The following is a 26,160-nucleotide window of genomic DNA, read 5'->3' as shown; positions in this document are numbered from 1 at the left end:
TTAACACGGTTATGATATCTTAAATTACTGTCTAACTGGATAGTATAAAATTGGGAAAAGGTAATTTGCTAAAAGGAAGTAAGGAATTAGTGCCCCTAAAAAGGTGGAATGGATGTTTCAGTTCAGTTCAGTTCAGTTCCGTCACTCAGTTGTGTCTGACTCTTTGCAACCCCATGAACTGCAGTACGCCAGGCCTCCCTGTCCATCACCATCTCCCATAGTTCACTCAGACTCATGTCCATGGAGTTCGTGATGCCATCCAGCCATCTCATCCTCTGTCGTCCTCTTCTCCTCCTGCCCCCAATCCCTCCCAGCATCAAAGTTTTTTCCAATGAGTCAACTCTTCGCATGAGGTGGCCAAAGTACTGGAGTTGCAGCTTTAGCATCATTCCTTCCAAAGAAATCCCAGGGCTGATTGATCTCCTTTAGAATGGACTGGTTGGATCTCCTTGCAGTCCAAGGGACTCTCAAGAGTCTTCTCCAACACCACAGGTGAAAAAGCATCAATTCTTCAGCACTTAGCTTTCTTCACAGTCCAACTCTCACACCCATACATGACCACTGGTAAAACCATAGCCTTGACTAGATGGACCTTTGTTGGCAAAGTAATGTCTCTGCTTTTCAATATGCTGTCTAGGTTGGTCATAACTTTTCTTCCAAGGAGTAAGCGTCTTTTAATTTCATGGCTGCAATGACCATCTGCAGTGATTTTGGAGCCCCCCAAAATAAAGTCTGACACTGTTTCCACTGTTTCCCCATCTATTTCCCATGAAGTGATGGAACCAGATGCCATGATCTTAGTTTTCTGAATGTTGACCTATAAGCCAACTTTTTCACTCTCCTCTTTCACTTTGATCAAGAGGCTTTTAGTTCCTCTTCACTTTCTGCCATAAGGGTGGTGTCATCTGCATATCTGAGGTTATTGAGATTTCTCCCGGCAAGCTGGATTCCAGCTTGTGTTTCTTCCAGCCCAGCGTTTCTCATGATGTACTCTGCATAGAAGTTAAATAAGCAGGGTAACAATATACAGCCTTGGCATACTCCTTTTCCTATTTGGAACCAGTCTGTTGTTCCATGGATGTTTAGGGGTCTAAAATACATCCTCCTCAGGTAGCTATAAGTTAATAAGAGTTAATAAGAGCTTGTTGGCAGAGCACCCAATAAATGAAAGCTGAACTGAAACAAACTAGGAAGCAGATTGTACAGTCCTGTGAGTTAGAGGACTTAGCCACTGACTATTTAAAACAGCACCTGTGAGCTTTTGCTTTCAATGAAGCCACTTCCGTGGGACCAGAGTTGGTTTAGCCATTTTCCTTAAACTGATCTGAAAAGAATCAACACAATCTGCTTTAGAAACCTTCCCCTTCTCTTCTAACATGTATGTAGCAAGAACAACTTTTCCTCTAGCCCTTCCCCTTCCATGGTTTTGTTTTAATGTCCCCCCAAAATTAGACACAAATTGATTGGCAGGCAACAATTCTAACTGTGGTAGTATCCTTGGAAACCACAGAAAACTGGCTATTTTAGGCTAATTTTTTATTGTGATTTTCATGACAACAGCCAAGGGTATATTTTAACTACTGTTTTTACTCTAATGCAATTAGAAAATAAAAGATGTTTAAAGCCAAACAGCCCTTAGACTCTCTGAGGCTGTTTCTGTGTTTTTATATGCCTCAGTGGTGAGCATATGAGAAGCCAGAAGCTGAAGCCAATTCAGAAGCCTCTTGCCTTTCTGGGTTTAGCTACAAGCAGGATATCTAGATTATTTGGTGAGAGCAAGGTGATTTACGGCCAATACTGTTTCCAAACCCTACGTGGGAGGTTCAAGGCCATGGATCCAGACCTGCCCTGGCCAGTCATCTTTCTCCCGAGGGTGTGTATGACTAAAAGGAAACCATTTCCTCTGGAGGTGTAAGTTTGGAGTCACTATCAAATTCTTCCAGGCAAGAAATATGCAAGTGTTGCCAAATACCAGGTGAAACCCACCCTTCTCAGTCTAAGATTGCAGCACTGCCTGGATTGGAGGGATGGACTCCATACCTTCTCAGTGTTCATACTAATTCATCAGCATGAGGAAGAGGGATTAATAGCCACAAAGTCTCATTCATTATTGTCCACTTTTCCACCCAGCTAGAGGGAAAACTGGGGAAACAAGAAAAGGAACGTAGTGATCCTTTTACTGTGAATATACAACATCATGGGGCTTCTCAGGTGGCGCTAGTGGTAAAGAACCCACCTGCCAAAGCAGGTAGATGTCAGAGACTCGGGTTCAATCCCTGGGTCAGGCAGATCCCCTGGAGAAGGAGATACTCCACTTCAGTATTTTTGCCTGCAGAGGAGCCTCGTGGGCAGCAGTCCATAGGGTTGCACAGAGTCAGACACGACTGAAAGGACTTAGCACTCATGCACACAGACATCATTGCTTCCCAGCTGGTAAATCTCAACATAAGTTGAAGGCAGGGTCCTTCCATCTATAAGTTCCAGAAAAGAGACATTCCCTTCACCAACCCCTAGCATAGGAAATATAGACACATTTCTTAACCCTGGTCTGTCCACAGCTCTCGCTTGTGAACCTGAATCTCTAGGGTAGGATGTAAAAAGCACAGGGTCAGTTGGAGATGAGTCGCCTAGACTTCCATATGTAGTTGAAAGTCAAATAGCAAAGCAGCAATTACCCTTTTCAGCAGAGCTCAATGGTGCATGGTCTATGGCCACTGCTCCAGTGATATTTTCAGCTGTGGTGACGTGGCTCCAGGGGTGAATGCCCTTAGCATAACTTGCTAAGCAGTGACTCCTACAGAGGGATGGGCGTAGGTCTCTGCCTCCATGACTTTCCAGCCCCGCTTCTCCAACCTGAAAAGAGAAGGAATAAAAGGTAGGAAGGGTGAGAAAAAGAACGGCTAATTTTTGTCATAAGCATTTTATACTATGGATATTAAAAAGTTTATGGATACAGCTTTAACAAAATTAACACTTAGTGATCAAAAAGGCTTTGGGAGACAGAAACGAGGAAGTCGGTTTATTTTATACAAACTGTTCACTCACTCATAACTGTATCCTACAAAATCCTATAAAAAGGACCAGAAGGAACTCCCTTCATCGAGTACTCAAGAAATGGGAGGAGAGAAAACCAGCATTGCTATCATATATTCTTAACATTGCTGGTAGGAGATGCTGATTTTGAAATTGACCACTTGACTTTTAGTAGGGCTGGAGGATGCTTGGATGGTATAGCTGTTTAGGAAGGCATCTGCCTGAGGGGAAATGTGTGCATGGCTGCAATAAACAGTAGTGGTAAAACAATGATGACAGTGGTCTGAACCACAGGAATAGATGGCTATTGCTGATTGATAATGGTGTTCTGTGTGGCAGGAAAGGATAGGCAGGCAGCCCGCTGACATTCTGCTTGAAATTCATAACCTCCAATATTCTGTGTCCATCAGAAGAAATACCTGAGCCACCAACATAGAACCGTTTTACACTCGAGTTACTTGCCAGATTCAGACCTCTAGGAGAAGGCTAGATATCCAGGAGGGAGGATTCTGTAATAACACAATAGGTAGTTACCTTGAATCTTCCTCCTTGCCTTCCTCAAAGGGTCTTATAGCCATTAGCCATGCTAAGTAGACATTGAGTAGTTTCACCCAGATGAGGAGGTTGTGGGAAGTTCAATTTAAATCAAAGCTTATCCCTACGGACCCAGAGTGTCATCGTGATTCATAGGAACTAATGAGGGCTTTACAGAGGTCAGGTATTAAATACACTGTGACTTGACTGTACCTCAAAATAGTCCCCGGAGAAGGTGATGGCACCCCACTCCAGTACTCTTCCCTGGAAAACCCCATGGATGGAGGAGCCTGGTAGGCTGCAGTCCATGGGGTTGCTAAGAGTCAGATATGATTGAGCGACTTCCCTTTCACTTTTCACTTTCATGCATTGGAGAAGGAAATGGCAACCCACTCGAGTGTTTGTGCCTGGAGAATCTCAGGGACGAGGGAGCCTGGTGGGCTGCTGTCTATGGGGTCGCACAGAGTTGGACACACTGAAGCGACTTAGCAGCAGCAACAGCAGCAGCAAAGTAGTCCCAGCTGGGTCTTCATCTACATCATGTGTATTTCCTTGGTTCCCAAGTATATTTTAAACTAGTTATTGTCAGCAACTGGCATAATCACAGTTGTAATCTGACCCATGGAGGAAGGTTTATTTTGGCAGGAAGATGAATGAAAGTTTCTAGAACTCCATTTCCATATGAAAACACTAAACCCAAATATAATGACATCCCTGGGGAAACCTCAGAAGTATGTGCGACCAAAGAAGATTTTAGAGGGTTGATTCTTCTCATGGAGTCATCTGACTCACCAATTTGGTTGATACAAAAGACAGATGAGTCCTTAAGGGTGACAAGCAATACTCTTATATTTAAGTAGATGAGACTCATCTTACAACTGGTTTGCTAGATATGGTCTGCTTACCAGAAGAAATATTCTATAGTAGCCAGCATCCTGCTATTAATCTAATCAATTATTTAGTCTTACCCCCCAAAAGAAGAGACACCAGGATCCATTGCTTTTATCTAGCAGAAAGAGCCAAACAACTTTACCCTTCAGACTTAAAATCATTTCGATATTCTGTGTCTGTTTTACAATCGCACTTTCAGGGACCATGATCTTTGTACCGTCCCAGAAAACATCATGCTGGTTCATCATGTGAATGAGACTAGGAAGATAAAAATAGCAACTTCAGCAAATGTCTTGGAAACACTTGCACAATAGTTCTGAGAAAATACACTCCTTACAAACACAGAATGCTTTTACTTTCTGGGGGTGCAGTGATGTGGGGCAAGCCAGGATATTCTTTCTTAGGAGAAAAGATCCTGAATCTTGCATTCCCTATCATCACTAAAAAGGAGGCAAAGTGGACTTGTGGGTTTTATAGGCAACATATACCATATTTAGTTGTGCTTTTCCGGGCTATTTGCCAGGTTATTAAAAACATTCAGTGCTGAGCAAGTGCAAGAGCAAGAGGAAGCTTTCAGCTGATCCAAGTTGCAATGCAAGCAGCCCTGCCACTTGGCTCACAGCTCAGCTGAACCCAGGCCACCTTGAATCCATGGTAGACGGGGATGCTCTCTGGGGTCTGGGACAACCCTGATGGGAAAAGCACAATTCTTGGGATTTTACGAATTAAAATCCCCTATGTTCTTTACAAAGTATTACCTGGAAAAATACTCTTGCCTGAGATTATGCTCTGGTTGACACTTAATTTGTATGTCTGTGCAAACAGGTAGATGTCCTGGACTGTGCATTATCTACAGTCTCTGGGGTGCGAAGCGAGACTCACACACCAGCACACACCTTCATCAGATGGAGAAGGTGTGCGCAGGACTGGACCCACGCAGTTCCTGAAGCATGAGAAAGTCCCATGAGCAGATGTCTCACATCCACAGCATGACTTCTCTAGGCACAAACCACCCCGCCATCAACCCACACGTTTGATCTCATGGGGAGTCTCATTTGACTAGAGCAACTATAATTTATCACGTAAACAGGGACACATTTGAGCTAAAAAACAGGCCAGGGCAACAGGCCTGAAACGAGACCGTCCTAGTCAAATGATTTTGCATTGTCACCCGACCTTAGTCATCTTTAACTGGGAGTAATCTTGCCCTCCCACAAGAACACTTGGTAATGTTCAGCTACACTTTTGGTTGTCATGATTCGGGGGAAGGTGTGCTGTGGGCATCTAGTGAGTAGAACGCAGGGATGCTGCTAAACACCCTAAAATGCACAGAAACAGCTCACCCACAGGAAAGAATGAGCCAACCCAGAGTAAACAATAATGCTGAGACTGAGAAACTTGTCTGCAAGTATCAAACACTTAAGATTTATGGAAAGTGTCACCACAAGAGAACATGGACAGCTGTGGCATGATAACCACACTCAGCAGTGGACTGGATGTGAAAGAGTTCAGGAAAGAGAACTATCCCTAGGAGGCAGAAACGTAAGGGTTACAAAGCAAGGAAGTATGCAGAAGTAACACCAGGACTTTACTGGTGGCTCAGACGGTAAAGCATCTGCCTGCAATTCGGGAGAGCTGGGTTCAGTCCCTGAGTTGGGAAGATCCTCTGGAGAAGGAAATGGCAACCCACTCCAGTATTCTTGCTTGGAGAATCCCATGGGCAGAGGAGCCTGGTAGGCTACAGTCCATGGGGTCGCAAATAGTCAGACACGACTGAACGACTTCACTTTCACTTTTTTTCATGCAGAACTAATGACCCACACAGATCTGTAAACACAGGGTCCATCCATCCCTTGGAAATAAAAAACCTGGAAGACTGCTGGTAAGGCAATTTGGGAGCGATATACTCCCCAGGTCATTAGGTACCCAATATGCTACTGGAGATCAGTGGAGAAATAACTCCAGAAAGAATGAAGGGATGGAGCCAAAGCAAAAACAATATCCAGTTGCGGATGTGACTGGTGATAGAAGCAAGGGTTGATGCTGTAAAGAGCAATATTGCATAGGAACCTGGAATGTCAGGTCCATGAATCAAGGCAAATTGGAAGTGGTCAAACAAGAGATGGCAAGGGTGAATGTCGACATTCTAGGAATCAGTGAACTAAAATGGACTGGAATGGGTGAATTTAACTCAGATGACCATTATATATACCACTGCTGGCAGGAATCCCTCAGAAGAAATGGAGTAGCCATCATGGTCAACAAAAAAGTCCAAAATGCAGTAATTGAGTGCAATCTCAAAAACGACAGACTGATCTCTGTTCATCTCCAGGGCAAACCATGCAATATCACAGTTATCCAAATCTATGCCCCAACCAGTAATGCTGAAGAAACTGAAGTTGAACGGTTTTATGAAGACCTACAAGACCTTTTAGAACTAACACCCAAAAAAGTTGTCCTTTTCATTATAGGGGACTAGAATGCAAAAGTAGGAAGTCAAGAAACACCTGGAGTAACAGGCAAATTTAGCCTTGGAATGTGGAATGAAGCAGGGCAAAGACTAATAGAGTTTTGCCAAGAAAATGCACTGGTCACAGCAAACACCCTCTTCCAACAACACAAGAGAAGACTCTACACATGGACGTCACCAGATGGTCAACACTGAAATCAGATTGATTATATTCTTTGCAGCCAAAGATGGAGAAGCTCTATACAGTCAACAAAAACAAGACCAGGAGCTGACTGTGGCTCAGATCATGAATTCCTTATTGCCAAATTCAGATTCCAATTGAAGAAAGTAGAGAAAACCGCTAGACCATTCAGGTATGACCTAAATCAAATCCCTTATGATTATACAGTGGAAGTGAGAAATAGATTTAAGGGTCTAGATCTGATAGATAGAATGCCTGATGAACTATGGAATGAGGTTCGTGACATTGTACAGGAGACAGGGATCAAGACCATCCCCATGGATAAGAAATGCAAAAAAGCAAAATGGCTGTCTGGGGAGGCCTTACAAATAGCTGTGAAAAGAAGAGAAGTGAAAAGCAAAGGAGAAAAGGAAAGATATAAGCATCTGAATGCAGAGTTCCAAAGAATAGCAAGAAGAGATAAGAAAGCCTTCTTCAGTGATCAATGCAAAGAAATAGAGGAAAAGAACAGAATGGGAAAGACTAGAGATCTCTTCAAGAAAATTAGAGATACCAAAGGAACATTTCATGCAAAGATGGGCTTGATAAAGGACAGAAATGGTATGGACCTAACAGAAGGAGAAGATATTAAGAAGAGGAGGCAAGAATAAATGAAAGAACTGTACAAAAAAGATCTTCATGACCCAGATAATCATGCTGATGTGATCACTAATCCAGAGCCAGACAACTTGGAATGTGAAGTCAAGTGGGCCTTAGAAAGCATCACTACGAACAAAACTAGTGGAGGTGATGGAATTCCAGTTAAGCTATTTCAAATCCTGAAATATGATGCTGTGAAAGTGTTGCACTCAATATGCCAGCAAATTTGGAAAACTCAGCAGTGGCCACAGGACTGGAAAAGGTCAGTTTTCATTCCAATCCCAAAGAAAGGCAATGCCAAAGAATGCTCAAACTACTGCACAATTTCACTCATCTCACAAGCTAGTAAAGTAATGCTCAAAATTCTCCAAGCCAGGCTTTAGCAATACATGAACCGTGAACTCCTTGATGTTCAGGCTGGTTTTAGAAAGGGCAGAGGAACCAGAGATTAAATTGCCAACATCTGCTGGATCATGGAAAAAGCAAGAGAGTTCCAGAAAAACATCTATTTCTGCTTTCTTGAATATGCCAAAGCCTTTGACTGTGTGGATCACAATAAACTGTGGAAAATTCTGAAAGAGATGGGAATACGAGACCACCTAACCTGCGTCTTGAGAAATCTGTATGCAGGTCAGGAAGCAACAGTTAGAACTGGACATGGAACAGACTGGTTCCAAATAGGAAAAGGAGTATGTCATGGCTGTATATTGTCACCCTGCTTATTTAACTTATATGCAGAGTACATCATGAGAAACGCTGGGCTGGAAGAAGCACAAGCTGGAATCAAGATTGCTGGGAGAAATATCAATAACCTCAGATATGCAGAGGACACCACTCTTATGGCAGAAAGTGAAGAGGAACTCAAAAGCCTCTTGATGAAAGTGAAAGAGGAGAGTGAAAAAGTTGGCTTAAAGCTCAACATTCAGAAAACAAAGATCATGGCATCCGGTCCCATCACTTCATGGGAAATAGATGGGAAACAGTGGAAACAGTGTCAGACTTTATTTTTTCGGGGGCTCCAAAATCACTACAGATGGTGACTGCAGCCATGAAATTAAGACACTTACTCCTTGGAAGAAAGGTTATGACCAACCTAGATAGTATATTCAACAGCAGAGACATTACTTTGCTGACTAAGGTCCGTCTAGCCAAGGCTATGGTTTTTCCTGTGGTCATGTATGGATGTGAGAGTTGGACTGCGAAGAAAGCTGAGCGCTGAAGAATTGATGCTTTTGAACTGTGGTGTTGGAGTAGACTCTCGAAAGGCTCTTGGACTGCAAGGAGATCCAACCAGTCCATTCTGAAGGAGGTCAACCTGAGATTCCTTTGGAAGGAATGATGCTAAAGCTGAAGCTCCAGTAATTTAGCCACCTCATGGGAAGAGTCGACTCATTGGAAAAGACTCTGATGCTGGGAGGGATTGGGGGTAGGAGGAGAAGGGGATGACCAAGGATGAGATGGCTGGATGCCATCACGGACTCTATGGATGTGAGTCTGAGTGAACTCCAGGAGATGGTGATGGACAGGGAGGCCTGGTGTGCTGCGATTCATGGGGTCGCAAAGAGTCGGACACGACTGAGCGACTGAACTGAACTGAACTGAACTGATAGATTAATGTACCACTTGTAAATGGGCCTCAAGACCTTACTGCAGAAGAGGCCCTTAATTAACAGGAACACCTATTCTGAGTCATGTATGTGTGTGTATTTAAAATCATTTATTTTTCAAATATCTATTTTATTGGAATACAATTGCTTCACAGTGTTGTGTTAGTTTCTGCTGTCTGCTACAACAACGTGAATCAACCATATGTATACACACGTCACCTCCCTCTGGGGCCTCCCTCCCGCCCCCCAGCTCACACCTTCAGGTCATCAGAGAGCATCCGGCTGAGCTCCCTGCACTATACAGCAGCTTCCTGCTAGCTAGGTGTTTATACATGGCAGTGTGTATATGTCATGCTTCCCTCTCACTTCATCCCACCTTCTCCTTCCCTCACTGTGTGCACAAGTCCTTTCTCTATCAACTGACCAATTTCTGTCAATTGGCCCAAGGTACCCAGTGTGGGTCTAAAAATGTGACCATAGTAACAGAGATGATGATTATACATAAGCTTTTTTTAAAACAAGGGGGTGCTTATCTGTATACTACTTTTGGTAGAGGGTCTGATTCACTCTCAATTCATCCACAGCGGTGACTACTAGGAGTTCCAAGCATGGTACCACACTCAGATCAACCAGTCTCCTGGTGGCAAGGTGATTACATTGGATCCCATCAATTATAGAAGAGCCAGTGATTTATCCTCATTCTCAACAACACTTACACTGGACTCAAGCTTTCTTTACCTGCTAAACACGCTTCTGTCAGCATCATTTAAAAGTGTTAGAACATTAATATGATGTGCTTCCAATCACAAACACAATGATGCTTCCAATCCAAAATATAACAAAGCAAATGGAAAACCACCTGATGCCTGCGGGATTGGATTTAATTGCATGCACCCTATCATCCAGAAAAAGCTTGTCTCAGAGGATACAGCCTACTGAAAAGTCAGTTGCAACACCAGCTGGAAAATGACCCCTTGCAATTTCAGGGCAGTGCTCCAGAGGAAATGGTATACATTCTGTGCTGAAGATAAATATATGGTGATTTTTTTTTCCACAAAGCCAGAATAAACAAGTCTATGAATCAGAGATTTTTATGTAATACACCACATTAACAAATTGGCATATGATTATCTCAATAGATGCAGAGAAGGCCTTTGACAAAATTCAACATCCATGAAAGCAGGAATAGAAGGAACATATCTCAACATAATAAAAGCTATCTATGACAAACCCACAGCAAACATTATCCTCAATGGTGAAAATTACATTTCAAAGTCAGTGTCCACTTTCACCACTACTATTCAACATAGTTCTGCCACAGCAATCAGAGCAGAAAAGAAATAAAAGGAATCCAAATTCGAAAAACCCTAAAGACTCCACCAGAAAATTACTAGAACTAATCAATGAATATAGTAAAGTTGCAGGATATAAAAATCAACACACAGAAATCCCTTGCATTCCTATACACGAATAATGAGAAAAGTAGAAAAACTATAAAAACACTGATGAAAAGAATCAATATAGTGAAAAATGAGTATACTACCCAAAGCAATTTACAAATTCAATGCAATCCTATCAAGCTACCAGCCACATTTTCACAGAACTAGAACAAATAATTTCAAGATTTGTATGGAAATACAAAAACCTCGAATAGCCAAAGCAATCTTGAGAAAAATGGAACTGGAGGAATCAAGACTTCAGGCTCTACTACAAAGCCACAGTCATCAAGACAGTATGGTACTGGCACAAAGATAACAAGAAGGTCAACCACTTGCTAGATCAAAAACTCAAAATGGATTAAAGATCTAAATGTAAGATCAGAAACTATAAACTCCTAGAGGAGAACATAGGCAAAACACTCAGACATAAATCACAGCAGGATCCTCTATGATCCACCTCCCAGATTGCTGGAAATAAAAGCAAAAATAAACAAATGGGATCTATCGTGTTAACAAACACATGAAAAGATGCTCAACATCACTCATTAGAGAAATGCAAATCAAAACCACAATGAGGTACCACTTCACACCAGTCAGAATGGCTGCGATCCAAAAATCTGCAAGCAATAAATGGAGAACAGTGTGATTCCTTAAAAATTGCAAATAGAACTACCTTATGACCCAGCAATCCCACTCTGGGCATACACATGTACCCCAATGTTCATCGCAGCACTGTTTATAATAGCCAGGACATGGAAACAACCTAGATGTCCATCAGCAGATGAATGGATAAGAAAGCTGTGGTACATATACACAATGGAGTATTACTCAGCAGTGAATTTGAATCAGTTCTGATGAGATGGATGAAACTGGAGCCGATTATACAGAGTGAAGTAAGAAAACAATACAGTATACTAACACATATATAACTTTGATTTGGGAGAATGACATTCTAACATGTATACTATCAGCTGGTGCATGGGATGACCCAGAAAAGATGTAAAATCTCAGTAAAAAAATAAAAGAAATGTCAATTCAAAATGTTATATCTAGTATTATTTTATCTTTGTATTTATTTCTGTTTTCTGCAAGCCAAATTAATCTCTTGCTCAAACAATATTCTATTTGGTTCTTTCTTGTTGTAACTACCATATTTAATAATGAATGTACCCTAAAATGTTCTATAAGTAATTTTCTATAGGTACTATATCTTACCTGTTTTCACAGTACTTAGTGGAGAGTGGAAGTACTCAGTAAATATTTATTTAATAAATGCATGAATAAAAAAAATCTGAGTCTCTACATAATAAATAAAGCCAAATCAGATATTCCCATATTTTTCAAATAACCTCAGAGGAAATTTGCCTTCATTTGTGAATGTTCTTACCCAAGCCAGAAGAATTATTAAGTCAAGGATATAATCACTTGTGTTCATTGATCTTACTCTTCACTTTTAGAGAAACAAAATGAAAAGCAAAAATGCAGTGTGAAGGCTTTTATAACATTACCTCACTATGATTTGGTTGCATATAAATCTAAATTTTCCATTTTTTTGGCCATTTAGCATGTGGAGTCTTACTTCTCAGACCAGGGAGTGAATTCACGTCCCCTGCATTGGAAGTGTGCAGTCTTAGCCATTGTACCACCAGGGAAGCCCTTCAATCTGAATTATTTTAGTACACTTAGAATGCCAATGATTGTACAACTACATGACATAATACAACTAGAATATAATTTATCAGACCTGGAGTTATACTGTTCATCTGTCACCTTTCTGTCCATTTTGGTTAGCAAACAGCACGGAAGTGAGCAGGCAATAATCGCATAATATCACTCCCAGTCACATTCTTCTGCGACACTCAGTGCACTCCTCCCTTCCTCCACGACCCTTCTGCCTTCAAAGAAGCCCTTTGTTACTGCAATGTGACATGATTGGCAAATCAAAATAGGGAAAGTGGACGCTACCTAAACTTTGGCAGAGCAGAATTTTCAATTTAAAGCAGAGAGAGACTCCAAACTTGGATAGTCCCCTGCTTCAGAATGATTTTCAACGAGACACTTTGAACACATTTGAAGTAGAATCCAGTTTTACTGGATACCTCTGAAAGAACGGAAGTTCTTCAGTAATCACAGTGAAGGATGAGAGAGTGATCAGACACATGGGTGCCTAAACAGTCAAGCGAAAATATTCAGCACCCTGGTGAGTCACTTAGCTTTTGATGTGCAATAAACCATCCCCAAATTTAGCGGTTTAAAAATGGAAGCTTTCCTTAGCTCATACTTCTGCAGATCAGCAATTTGGGTTGGGTCTATCCCGATGGTTCCTCTGGTCTTGGCTGAGCTGTCATGCACCTGCAACCTGCTGTCAGAACAGGAGCTTCCCAACGACCCTAGGATGCCTTCTGCAGGAAGACTTGGGAGTCTTACAGAAGACTATCTCAGACTTGCTCACACGGCAACTTGAATCAGTTCTGAGAGCCATCACAAGAATGCAAAGCCTCTTGAGACCTAGGTTACAACATCATTTTGCTGCATTCTGTTGGTCAAAGCAAGTCATGTAGTTCAGGCTAAAGAGGAGGAAAAAATACATTTCAGGCTTTGATGGGAGGAGCTGCAAAGTCATGACATAAACTGCATATTTTCGCAATCTACTGTCCCAGAATTCTGAGAGAAAGCTGACTGATTTATAGAGCACCATGGTCCATTGGTAACAAGTGACATACAGAGTCTCATCTTAATGAATTAATGGGTAGAATCTGGAGTTTAGAGTAAGAAGACTCTGCTGAGACCAGATGATTGACCTTGGAGTTACTTAACCTCTCAGAGCTTCTATATTCTCATAGTTAAGTGGGGATAATGATACTATTTAACTCCCATGATTACTAGGAAGATAAATTGTGCTAACTAATGAGAAAGGAGTCGAAATCTGTTAAACATCAAGTCAAATATTAGCATAAGCAGTGAAGTGTGAGAGTTAAGAGCACTGACCTTGGAGTCAAACTGTCTAGGTTGGAATGTTATGTCAATTGCTGATTGACTTCTTACCATTAGGCAAGTTCTTTCTTTTTTTTTAATTTTTATTACAGTGTAGTTGATCTACAATGTTGTGTTAGTTTCAAGTATACAGCAAAGTGAATCAGTTAAACGTATACGAATATCCACTCTTTTTAAGATTCTTTTCCCATATAGGTCATTACAGAGTACTGAATAGAGTTCTGTGCTATACAGTAGGTCCTTATTAGCTATCTATTTTATATATAGTAGCATGTATATGTCAATCCCAACTTTCCAACTTATCCCTCCCCCCGACTTACCCCCTGGTAACCATAAATTTGTTTTTTACATCTGTAACTCTATTTCTGTTTTGTAGGTAAGTTCATTTGTACCCTTTTTCTATATTCCACAGGTAAGCGGTATCATATGATATGTCTTTGACTTCACTCAGGATGACAATCTTTAGGGCCATCCATGGTGCTGCAAATGATATTATTTTATTCTTTTTTGGCTGAGTAATATTCCATTAGGTGAGTTACTATACTCTCTGGGACTTAGTTTACTCATCTTTAAGTGATAAGTATTGTAATTTTTACTGTTAGAATAGTCAGTGAGGCACTCTGCTAGAATTTGAGGACAAAGAATGTTAAGACTTGGTGTAAAACTTGACATACCTCTCTTGTTAACAAAGAACATTATGAAGACTTTAGGCAAGTCACTATTTTTTCATGTATTAAATAGGAAAGCCTCAACTTCGCTACTTGCAGATATATAGTAAGAAGTAATTAACACATGGTAGTTATAGATGCTGAATGATACAAACATGCTCCTTTAGATAAATCTAGGTCTAAGGAAGATTGTTCAAAGGAACATAGCCTACTCCATGCTTGCTGGGAAGTGGGTTGCTGTCAGTTTAAGAGGCTCACAAGTTCTAAAAGCCCTCAGTGACAATGGTAGAGCTCTGGTCTGGAGTACCCTCATGATTTCAGTAAAGGTAGTCAAAGAAAATAGTCAGGCTTTAACGTCTCGTGGAGTTGGATTCAACCTCTAAATATAACTTAGTTTTATGTGATTTCTGTAAGATGCTAAAAAAAACCTCCCAGATCTATCATTTCCTCATTTGAAAAATGAGTTCTGGGACCCTGGGTGTTTATTCAGGGTTTCTACACTTCCCACCTTTCCTAATAGGTGCCACAAAGACCTACTGAATATCTCTATCTCTCAGCCAAATGACATAGCTGTGTGGCCCTTCTGACACATCTTTTTGGTGTGGTTCATAAGCAAGAAGATTGGTATTAGTGCTGATATGACTGAAGCCCCATGGAAATATTAATTACCGAACTCCATTAGATCTCCACCCAACCTAAGCTACTTTCTAGTGAGTGAGTCTCCAGAGCCACTTTCTGTTAACTTATGACTTAATCAAATGTTGCTTCTCCTTTAACCCTTATCATCTCCAATCCCATTCAAAACCTACTGCTCATGGCTCCTGTGACAGAGGCTTACAACTCAACTTCCCTAACAAGTATGAAAGTCACGAGAGATATGGGATAAATCTAAGGTCCTGCAGCAGCCCATGATATGCTTGCTAACATTTCCTTACATCACTATTTGAGTACACTGACCCAGACATGAGGGAAAACTAGGCTGGTGATGGCTATTCCTCAAAAACTTCCATCCCCCTCTAGTATGTCTCCTACAGCATAAAATTATCTGGCTTCAGAGTTCTGGTTATTTTCTGCTTGTGTGCAAGGATTCAAAAAAAAAAATAGATTCAGAATCAGATCTAGTCATATTTGGAAAAGTTAGATCAATATGATGATATTACACAATTACTTACCTTTATTCACAGGGCTTTGATTCTGATAAATGTAAAGTTTTATGAATATTAAAGACACAACTGAAGTTTTAAAGGGTTAGATTATGCAGCAAACTCTGTAAGTGCAGTGTTAAGAGGAAGCAATAAACCTAGGCTTAATTGTCATTATCTCTTTAGAAGAACTTTCAAGTTGAACCTCTTTGCCCAGGCTCCTGATTACGTGCTCCTAACTGTCCACGTTTTGCTTTTCTCAATAATTATATTAAATTAGATAAATTAGAGTCTAACCAAAACTAATTTTGCATAATATCTCAGTCCATTTTTATCTCTAAAAACCTCTAAGCTATTTCTCCAGGCAGTAGGGTGGCTAATTATTTATCCTCCCAGCAGCCTTCAAGGCACTTCCAATCCTATGTTTGGAACACAGAATGATCCCATTCAATTAGGAGAAAAAATACCCTAAGATATCCTAGGATAACATGAAAATTCCATCTATCCAAGGGGACTAAGTAATTTACTCTCTGCAGATTCCTCTGGATCTGGAAATAATGCACAGTGATGCATAGACACGTGGTCATTATGCCCCAGATTTCCTCATTTAGGAAATCAATTCTTAGACACTGGGGATATGCAAATTCAATTAGTCCTGAACTGCAAAATGGTAACCATGCACTGAAATCTATATCAGCATAACCAGGTGGAGCAGGCTGCTTCTCCCCCAGGGGTCTCTGCCACCTGTTGAATTAATTTGATCTCATCCCTCGACATCCATCAGGTTCCACATATGACAGGGGCAGACAGATTTCACCTATTGTCAGAGGAAACTGCAAAGTTACAAGAGAGAGTCACATCTCAGCAGAATACTACAGAGAAGAGGCAAAAATTGGAACAAATGCTTAGCCAACCAGTCACCAGATATCCCTGAACAATGCACCTTGGCAAACAAGGATTATTGAAATCTAATTAAGAAGTTTCCCATCTGGCCCACTGGGGAGCTGCATGCCGACCCTAGAGCACTGCTTAACTGGCATGGTGCTTGCTAGGCAAGCATTTGAGAATTACATTCTTTTCTCTCTCTCTTTTTTTTTAATATTTCTGAACCATGGGGAAATTCTGTTGTCTTGATTCTAGAAGAGCAGAAATAAATTCCATTCTCAATCTGATTGTAATTGACAGGCAGAGGAAAACATCTTGTATTATAGTCACCACTCTCTCACTGATTCAAAATCTTCCAAAGACTTGGGACACTTGTTATGTATGGACAGACATATAGATGGACAGATAGATGACAGATAGAAGGAGAGATAGTTGATAGATAGACTACATGACATTTCCTGTCCCAAAGAGTTATCATATGATTATACTTGCCAGCAACTGTCTTGACCCATTTTGGTGAAAAAACTTTAGTTACCTAATATCCACTTTCAAACACAGTATTTTCTCTTTGCTTCCCCAACAAAACAAGTTCCTCTCTCATCAGCCTTTTCCCTAGCTTCCCTGGAGGCTCAGATGTTAAAGCGTCTGCCTCCAATGCGGGAGACCTGGGTTGGATCCCTGGGTCGGGAAGACCCTCTGGAGAAGGAAATGGCAACCCACTCCAGTATTCTTACCTAGAGAATCCCCTGGACGGAGAGGCCTGGTAGGCTACAATCCACAGGGTCGCAAAGAGTCGGACACGACTGAGCCACTTCACCGTCACCCCTGATGTAAGGAGCCTACCTCTGACCAATGATGAACCCCATACAAATAGCTTCTTCTGAATTCAAAGGGCAGACTGATACTAAGAAAAGCAGGGCCCCACATCCTCAGTGGATGGAGAAGGTCCATGAGCTCACATTTGTTATTTAATCCTGAACTCAGCCACACCCTCATTTAGAAATCTGTTATAATAGCCTGTGGAGGTTTCCACCCAGAGTATTGTATTCTTATGTCCAGTTATGTTACAGGGCTACTCACTAAACTGTAAACTTCTTGAATCTTTGTATCTCACAAGTGTAGCACATATAAACAGAATTAATTCTGTAATAAATTAAGGAAACTGAATTTACACATGGTAAGAATAATAAACTATAATTCGTGACAATATATTACTAATTCTAGTTTGTTTCCATATAAATGGCACTATATTATACCACTACAGTAGCTTCTAGAGATATAAACAAGTATAACTTTAACATGATCAACATTTGAAATGCTGGAAGACTATGAGAACTTCATTTAGACTGATTTCAGAGAAGAAATAAGTTTTCTGGCCTCTAATAACCTGTCCCTATGTTTCTCTAGCTGATAATCACAGTCATCTCTCCATTCCAGTATCAAACAATTGTTTTGCTTTTTTTAACCCCAATCTGCCCAGGCACTGATTCCCTTTTCTCCTTTCAGTGCAGCTATAGCCTGCACATCCCCCTTGTGTTTTTGTCCACTCTGATATTTTTATTTTCCACCAAAGCCTCTGGTCTGTGCAGTAGGTTTTCATGTATTCCTTCATGTACCTTCATTTCTGAAGAATCCATTCATTACACAATCGCTCGAAGCTTTGCGTAATGGAGATGGTTCTTTTTCAAATATATGAATGACTTTTTTTTTCTTTTAAATGTTTGTGTACATTGTCTTTTCCCTAAGCAAGAGGCAGACTGCAAGAGGTAGAGACAAAAACATAGAGTTTAAAAAAATAGTTTTGGTTATCTAAAACAGACATAAGGGTTGCCTGCAAAAGAGTAGATGAGAACTAGGTTTTATGGCAAGAAAGAAGGAATTTCTAAGTTTCTTTCTTGTAAACATATCTAGAGAGTGTCTTGGCGGATAAGATCATAGTGTTTACTCTATGCCTGGGGTAGGGAGGATAAGGGTGTGAGGTGGAGGAAACCTGGCCTTTCTAGCTTGAAAAATTATTTGGTGGATTGGGTGGGGTGCAGGCAGAAAGGAATGGATCATAGATTTCGATACAAAGTATAGATTTTTCAACAAAGGAAAAGAGACTATCTTCTCAATCCTGGGGTAGGCAAAGATTTCTAAGATAGAATTCATAAGGTGCTAAGTAAAACAGAGAAATTGAGAAATTGATGAAGCAGTCATGCACAAAGGACCTCCGTTAGGTCTCCGAGCCTCCTTTAACTTCCATGTGGTTTGGGAGCCTAAGAATTTCCTGTGTGACCCTGACAGAGTGGACAGTATTGTGGCAGCAAGTCACCCCCTCTGTGATGAGGGTGAGCTGACCAGACAACAGAGGTGAGCCTGCAGCACAGTGGAGGATATAGTCAAGATCCTAGGACTCTGCAGCCCTTGAGATTGCTGCGGTGATGAGCTCATTAGAAGAATTACCAATCCTTGACTAAGCTGAGTTACAGCACTCAAAGGCTTCCGTGACAAATACCAAGAGAACACCCAGGGATGGAACCAGCCCAGCTTTATAAGCCACAGGTCCAGTGAGCAGCCTACACTAGGTCTCCAAGGCGCAAGTCAGGAGGAAAAGGCAACACCATGTGGTTCTAATGTCACCTGGGACATGTATCCCACATCCATGTAAATAGCATATTAAAGGAGTGTACAGAAAGGGTGTGGAATTCATACAATTAAAAAACAAATCCTGAGTCATCTAACCAGGGACTAAGACACACATAGAGATCAATTTAAATTGTGGGATTGGAGTAGGATAACTGAGTGAAATAAATGTTGTTTTTGTCCCTTTGATTCCTCAAGCAAGGTTTAAGTTTAAAAGCAAGAACCCTAGGGATTTCTCTGGTGGTCCAATGGCTAAGATTCCCTGCTCTCAGTGTAAGGGGTCTGGTTCAACCCTTGGTTAGGGAACTAGGTCCCACACGCTGCAACTAAGAGTCTGCATGATGCAACTGAGAGATTCCCCACACCCCAACCAAGACCAGAGATCCCAGGTGCCGCAACTAAGACCCGATGCAGCCAAATAAATGAGCAATGAGTGAAATAAACATTCAGTTCAGCTCAGTTCAGTCACTCAGTTGTATCTGACTCTTTGCAACTCCATGGACTGCAGCACACCAGGCTTCCCTGTCCATCACAAACCCCTGGAGCTTGCTCAAACTCATGTCCATGGAGTAGGTGATGCCATCCAACCACCTCATCCTCTGTTGTCCCCTTCTCCTCCTGCCCTCAATCTTTCCCAGCATCAGGGTCTTTTCCACTGAGTCAGTCCTTTGCATAAGGTGGCCAAAGTATTGGAGTTTCAGCTTCAGCATCAGTCCTTCCAATGACTATTTAAGACTGACTTCCTTTAGGATGGACTGGTTGGATCTCCTTGCAGTCCAAGGGACTCTCAAGAGTCTCCTCCAATACCACAGTTCAAAAGCATCAATTCTTAGGTGCTCAACTTATATTAAAAAAAAAAATAAAATCAAGAACTCTAGGACTGGGGGGAGGGAAGGGAGGCTCAAGGCTAAATTATATATGTATAATTATGGCCCATTCACATTGTTGTATGGCAGAAACCAACACATCATTGAAAAGCAATTTTCCTCCAATTAAAAAATCAATTATTAAAAAAAGAACTCTGGGTGAGGAAGTGTAAAGATGGCGGAGGAATAGGACGGGAAGACCACTTTCTCCCTCACAAATTCCTCAAAAGAACATTTCAACGCCGAGCAAACTCCACAAAACAACTTCTATAGGCTGGCAGAGGACATCAGGCAACCAGAAAAGCAGACCATTGTCTTAAAAAACAGATTTTTAATCTTTGCTCTTAGGTTTTTGTTGTCAATTTTGTACATTTAAAAACCCAAACTTCACTACCCAAGTTTACCTGAGAGCGAGATTACTGGCTTGACCACTCTCTCCTCCTTGGGACTCTCCTTTTTCTCCACCAGGTGGCCTCTGTCTCTTTTCTCCCTCATCTCTTCTCTATCCAACTCTGTGAATCTCTGTGTGTTCCAGACGGTGGAGAACACCTAAGGAACTGGTTACTGGCAGGATTTGTCTCTCTCCTTCTCATTCCTCTCTCTTATCCTCCTGGCCACCTCTGTCTACTTCCTCCCTCTCCTCTTCCCCATATAACTCCGTAAATACCTCTGAGCAGTCCAGACTATAGAGCGCACATAAGGAAGTGACTACTGGCTAGCTTGCTCTCTCTTTTGATCTCATCGCATCTCATTCCAGTTACCTCTAACTACCTCCTCCATCTTCTCTTCTCCTTGTAACTCAGTGAACCTCTCTGAGTGTCCTTCAATGTGGAGAAACTTTTCATCTTTAACCTAGATGTTTTATCATCAGTGATGTATAGATGGAGAAGTCTAGAGGCTACTGTAAAAATAAAACTGAAAACCAGAAGCAGAAGGCTTAAATCCAAAGCCTGAAAACATTAGAGAACTCTTGAATTCAGGGAACAGTAAGCAATAGGAGCTCATCAAATGCCTTCATACCTACACCGAAACCAAGCTCCACCCAAGGGCCAACAAATTCCAAAACAAGACATACCACTCAAATTCTCCAGCAACACAGGAACTCTCCCCTGAGCTTCAATATACAGGCAGCTCAAAATTATTCCAAAACCTTTGATGTCTCATAACCCATTATGGGTCACTCCACTGCACTCCAGAGAGAAGAAACCCAGCTCCACCCACCAGAACTCCAACACAAGCCTCCCTAACCAGGAAACCTTGACAAGCCACTGATAGAACCCCACCCACAGTGAGGAAGCTCCATAATAAAGAGAACTCCACAAATTACCAGAATATAAAAAGGCCACCCCAAACGCAGCAATATAACCAAGATGAAGAGACAGAGGAATACTCAGCAGGTAAAGGAACAGGAGAGTTGCCCACCAAACCAAACAAAAGAGGAAGAAGTAGGGAATCTACCTGAGAAGGAATTCTGAATATTGATAGTGAAGATGATCCAAAATCTTGAAATCAAAATAGAATCACAGATAAATAGCCTAGAGACAAGGATTGAGAAGATGCAAGAAAGGTTTAACAAGGACCTAGAAGAAATTTAAAAAGAGCCAATATATAATGAATAACGCAATAAATGAGATCAGAAACACTCTGGAGGCAACAAATTGTAGAATAACGGAGGCAGAATACAGGATTAGTGAAATAGAAGATAGAATGGTAGAAATAAATGAATCAGAGAGGAAACAAGAAAAACAAATTAAAAGAAATGAGGACAATCTCAGAGACCTCCAGGACAATATGAAACACTCCAATATTCGAATTATAGGAGTCCCAGAAGAAGAAGACAGAAAGAAAGATCATGAGAAAATCCTTGAGGAGATAATAGTTGAAAACTTCCCTAAAATGGGGAAGGAAATAATCACCCAAGTCCAAGAAACACAGAGAGTTCCAAATAGGATAAACCCAAGGCGAAACACTCCAAGACACATATTAATCAAATTAACAAAGATCAAACACAAAGAAAAAATATTAAAAGCAGCAAGGGAAAACAACAAATAACACACAAGGGGATTCCCATAAGGATAACAGCTGGTCTTTCAATAGAAACTCTTCAGGCCAGGGGGGAATGGCAAGACATACTTAAAGTGATGAAAGAAAATAACCTACAGCCCAGATTACTGTACCAGCAAGGATCTCATTCAAATACGAAGGAGAAATCAAAAGCTTTACAGACAAGCAAAAGCTGAGAGAATTCAGCACCACCAAACCAGCTCTCCAACAAATTCTAAAGGATATTCTCTAGACAGGAAACACAAAAGGGTGTATAAACCCAAACCCAAAACAATAAAGTAAATGGTAACGGGATCATACTTATCAATAATTACCTTAAACGTAAATGGGTTGAACGCCCCAACCAAAAGGCAAAGACTGGCCGAATGGATACAAAAACAAGACCCCTCTATATGCTGCTTACAAGAGACCCACCTCAAAACAAGGGACACATACAGACTGAAAGTGAAGGGCTGGAAAAAGATATACCACGCAAATAGAGACCAAAAGAAAGCAGGAGTGGCAATACTCATATCCGATAAAATAGACTTTAAAACAAAGGCTGTGAAAAGAGACAAAGAAGGCCACTACAAAATGATCAAAGGAACAATCCAAGAAGAAGATATAACAATTATAAATATATATGCACCCAATATAGGAGCACTGCAATATGTAAGACAAATGCTAACAAGTATGAAAGGGGAAATCAACAATAACACAATAACAGTGGGAGACTTTAATACCCCACTCACACCTATGGACAGATCAACTAAACAGAAAATTAACAAAGAAACGCAAACTTTAAATGATACATTAGATCAGTTAGACCTAATTGATATCTATAGGACATTTCACCCCAAAACAATGAATTTCACCTTTTTTCAAGTGCTCATGGAACCTTCTCCAGGATAGATCACACCCAGGGCCATAAATCTAAACTTGATAAATTCAAAAAAATCGAAATCATTCCAAGCATCTTTTCTGACCATAATGCATTAAGATTAGATCTCAATTACAGGAGAAAAACTAGTAAAAATTCCAACATATGGAGGTTGAACAACACACTTCTGAATAACCAATAAATCACAGAAGAAATCAAAAAGAAATCAAAATATGCATAGAAACGAATGAAAATGAAAACACAACAACCCAAAACCTGTGGGACACTATAAAAGCAGTGCTAAGAGGAAAGTTCATAGCAATACAGGCATACCTCAAGAAACAAGAAAAAAGTCAAATAAATAACCTAACTCTACAACTAAAGCAACTAGAAAAGGAAGAATTGGAGAACCCCAGAGTTAGTAGAAGGAAAGAAATCTTAAAAATTAGGGCAGAAATAAATGCAAAAGAAACAAAAGAGACCATAGCAAAAATCAACAAAGCCAAAAGCTGGTTCTTTGGAAGGATAAATAAAATTGACAAACCATTAGCCAGACTCATCAAGAAGCATAGAGAGAAAAATCAAATCAATAAAATTAGAAATGAAAATGGAGAGATCGCAACAGACAACACAGAAATACAAAGGATCATAAGAGACTACTATCAGCAGTTGTATGCCAATAAAATGGACAACGTGGAAGAAATGGACAAATTCTTAGAAAAGTACAGTTTTCCAAAACTGAACCAGGAAGAAATCGAAAATCTTAACAGACCCATCACAAGCACGGAAATTGAAACTATAAATCAGAAATCTTCCAGCAAAAAAAAAGCCCAGGTCCAGACAGCTTCACAGCTGAATTCTACCAAAAATTTCGAGAAGAGCTAACACCTATCCTACTCAAACTCTTCCAGAATTGCAGAGGAAGGTAAACTTCCAAACTCATTCTATGAGGCCACCATCACCCTAATACCAAAACCTGACAAAGATGTCTCAAAAAAAGAAAACTACAGGCCAATATCACTGATGAACATAGATGCAAAAATCCTCAACAAAATTCAAGCAATCAGAATCCAACAACACATTAAAAAGATCATACACCATGACAAAGTGGGCTTTATCCCAGGGATGCAAGGATTCTTCAATATCCGCAAATCAATCAATGTAATTCACCACATTAACAAACTGAAAAATAAAAACCATATGATTATCTCAATAGATGCAGAGAAGGCCTTTGACAAAATTCAACATCCATTTATGATAAAAACTCTCCAGAAAGCAGGAATAGAAGGAACATACCTCAACATAATAAAAGCTATCTATGACAAACCCACAGCAAACATTATCCTCAATGGTGAAAAATTGAAAGCATTTCCCCTAAAGTCAGAAACAAGACAAGGGTGCCCACTTTCACCGCTACTATTCAACATAGTTCTGTAAGTTTTGGCCACAGCTATCAGAGCAGAAAAAGAAATAAAAGGAATCCAAATTGGAAAAGAAGAAGTAAAACTGTCACTGTTTGCAGATGCATTCCTATACACGAATAATGAGAAAGTAGAAAAAGAAATTAAGGAAACAATTCCATTCACCATTGCAACGAAAAGAATAAAATACTTAGGAATAAATCTACCTAAAGAAACTAAAGACCTATATATAGAGAACTATAAAACACTGATGAAAGAAATCAAAGAGGACACTAATAGATGGAGAAATATACCATGTTCATGGATCGGAAGAATCAATATAGTGAAAATGAGTATACTACCCAAAGCAATTTACAAATTCAAAGCAATCCCTAACAAGCTACCAGCCATATTTTTCACAGAACTAGAACAAATAATTTCAAGATTTGTATGGAAATACAAAAACCTCGAATTGCCAAAGCAATCTTGAGAAATAACAATGGAACTGGAGGAATCAACTTGCCTGACTTCAGGCTCTACTACAAAGCCACACTCATCAAAACAGTATGGGACTGGCATAAAGACAGACATATAGATCAATGGAACAAAATAGAAAGCCCAGAGATAAATCCACACACATATGGACACCTTATCTTTGACAAAGGAGGCAAGAATATACAATGGAGTAAAGACAATCTCTTTAACAAGTGGTGCTGGGAAAACTGGTCAACCACTTGTAAAAGAATGAAACTAGATCACTTTCTAACACCGCACACAAAAATAAACTCAAAATGGATTAAAGATCTAAATGTAAGACCAGAAACTATAAAATTCCTAGAGGAGAACATAGGCAAAACACTATCAGACATAAATCACAGCAGGATCCTCTATGATCCACCTCCCAGAATACTGGAAATAAAAGCAAAAATAAACAAATGGGATCTAATTAAAATTAAAAGCTTCTGCACAACAAAGGAAAATATAAGCAAGGTGAAAAGACAGCCTTCTGAATGGGAGAAAATAATAGCAAATGAAGCAACTGACAAACAACTCATCTCAAAAATATACAAGCAACTTATGCAGCTCAATTCCAGAAAAATAAACGACCCAATCAAAAATGGGCCAAAGAACTAAATAGACATTTCTCCAAAGAAGACATACAGATGGCTAACAAACACATGAAAAGATGCTCAACATCACTCATTATTAGAGAAATGCAAATCAAAACCACAATGAGGTACCACTTCACATCATTCAGAATGGTTGCGATCCAAAAATCTGCAAGCAATAAATGCTGGAGAGGGTGTGGAGAAAAGGGAACCCTCCTACACTGTTGGTGGGAATGCAAACTAGTACAGCCACTATGGAGAACAGTGCGGAGATTCCTTAAAAAATTGCAAATAGAACTACCTTATGACCCAGCAATCCCACCGCTGGGCATACACACTGAGGAAACCAGAATTGAAAGAGACACATGTACCCCAATGTTCATCGCAGCACTGTTTATAATAGCCAGGACATGGAAACAACCTAGATGTCCATCAGCAGATGAATGGATAAGAAAGCTTTGGTACATATACACAATGGAGTATTACTCAGCTGTTAAAAAGATTTCATTTGAATCAGTTCTGATGAGATGGATGAAACTGGAGCCAATTATACAGAGTGAAGTAAGCCAGAAAGAAAAACACCAATACAGTATACTAACACATATATATGGAATTTAGAAAGATGGCAATGACGACCCTGTATGCAAGACAGCAAAAAAGACACAGATGTTTATAACGGACTTTTGGACTCAGAGGGAGAGGGAGAGGGTGGGATGATTTGGGAGAACGACATTCTAACATGTATACTATCATG

The sequence above is a fragment of the Ovis aries genome, chromosome 19, assembly GCF_016772045.2.
Source record: "Ovis aries strain OAR_USU_Benz2616 breed Rambouillet chromosome 19, ARS-UI_Ramb_v3.0, whole genome shotgun sequence".
NCBI lineage: Eukaryota > Metazoa > Chordata > Mammalia > Artiodactyla > Bovidae > Ovis > Ovis aries.
Note: the sequence above shows the minus strand (reverse complement) of the source record.